Here is a 2,121-nt window from a genome sequence, read left to right as displayed (position 1 = left end):
TTAACAAAAGAACTGCCTGTATAAAGTCTAATTTAAAAAACCCATAAAACAAATAGTCAAAGGAAGCAGGTCTCCAAATTTTGAACCAGCCCATAGTTGTTCCTCTAACAGCCATTTGACCTGCATTAACAGCAAGGGGATAACATTTACCTCTGACATGACAAACTTCACTTAGTGTTCCAGCTTAGTTTTATCTGCCAATGGACAATGCTATGAGGAAAGGAACAAAGACAGAATTCTGTATAAAGCACACTCTTAAGTGCAAACTAGGGCTGCCAGTTTCCAAAGGTGGGGCCTGGAGTTCTCCCATTATTACAACTGAGCTCCAGACGACACAGATCAGTTCCCCTGGAGGAAATGGCAGCTTCAGAGGGGGATGCCATGGAATCATATTCCAGCTGAGCTACCTACTCTCTCTGAACCCTGTCTTCCCAGTCACCGCTCCCCTCCCCAATCTCCATGCATTTCCCAAGCTGGAGTTGGCAAGCATACTGCAACCTCTGTTCCTTTCCCCATCAACAAAGTGCATTAAGAATTTTCAGCTAACACTGTACAAGTATCCTGCTGGATCAGACCAGTGGACCAGCTAGTCCACAGGGCAGCTCACATTACTTGGCCAGTGTACCAACAGAAAACTGAACATAAGAAGTATCCTGCTGGATCAGACCAGTGGACCAGCTAGTCCAGCATCCTGTTTCACACCCTGGCCAACTATTAGCCCTGGATGGCCAACCAACAGGACAGAGATCAAGCTTCCCCTCATGTTGCTGACCCCTAGCATTGGTACTTAGAGACCCTCTAGTCTCTCCTTTATGAATTGGTCTAATCTTCAAAACCATAATTGCTTGGGGCCATCATGACCTCTGGCAATGAACCCTCCAATTTTATGACTCGAGTGAAGGAATACTTCCTTTGATTTGTCCTGAGTCAACATCATTTGGCGTCCCTGAATTCTAGTATTATTGGGAAGGGAGAAGGAGTTCTCTCTATCCAGTTTCTGCACCCCATGAATAACTATGGATGTCAACACTAACACAGTTCCAGAAGTCCTGGCATTCACACTTAGGCTCTAGAGTACTTCTCCTGCTTCCACTTGGGCAAAAGACAGCACAGAGTTGTCAAACTTAGCTCAGTGGAATGGTATGAGGGGTAGGATCTCCCCCAATATGTATTTTATGCCAACCTTCAGGTGGTAGCTGGAGATCTCCTGGGATTACAACTGATATCCAGGCAACAGCAATCAGTTCACCTGGAGAAAATGGCTGCTTTGGAAGGTGGACTCTATGGCATTATACCCTACTAGCAGTAAAGCCCGTTGTGGAAAGCAATACAACGGGATCTAGAAAGAGGCTCTGGGGCAGTGCTCTGGCTTTGGGCAAACAGTGTCAATTTGCTGTGGTGACCTCAGCAGGGTATAATGACAGAGTCCACTGTTTTCTCCAGAGGAACTGATCTCTGCTACCTGAAGAGCAGTTGTAATTGTGAGTAACCCCCCCCCCAATAGCTAGCAATCCAAAACAGTCCAGTGGAGCCTGAGCGGTGGGTGTTGCCTTCTGACACACTTCTGGTGATGTCAGGGGGTGTGGCATATGCAAATAAGCTATGCTAATAAGTTATGCTAATGAGCTCCTGCACCTCTTTGTCTACGAAATGACCCCTGTCCAATGTGTATTTTATGCCAACCTCCAGGTAGTAGCTGGAGATCCCATTATCTGCCCCTTTGACTTCAGCTGACTTCTGCCCTCCCTTCTGCAGAGCAGTTGTAATACTGAGTGCTCTCCAGCCCTCACCTGGAGATTGGCAACAATGGTTCCCTATGTGGGACTGACTGGTTTGGAGGGTGGAGTCTATGGCAGTGTACCTGTCTGAGGTCCCACCCCTCCTCAAACCTCACCCTCTTCAGGCTCCATCCCTCAAATCTCCAGGAATTTCCCATCTGGAGTTGGCAACCCTATCAGGATTGGCCCCAATGTGTTTTCTCCCAAAGGCCAAAGTAGGTGACAGGACCAAGCTTAGTTGCCTACCAACAGGCACTGAGGGGAATGTAGGGTTGCCAGCTCTAAGGAGGGAAATACCTGGAGGTTTGGGGGGTGGATTCTGTAGAGGGCAGCATGGGGGGGG

Source organism: Gekko japonicus, unplaced genomic scaffold (assembly GCF_001447785.1).
Source record: "Gekko japonicus isolate JY-2015 unplaced genomic scaffold, Gekko_japonicus_V1.1 scaffold539, whole genome shotgun sequence".
In the NCBI taxonomy this organism is placed as follows: domain Eukaryota; kingdom Metazoa; phylum Chordata; class Lepidosauria; order Squamata; family Gekkonidae; genus Gekko; species Gekko japonicus.
This window is presented reverse-complemented; position numbering follows the sequence as displayed.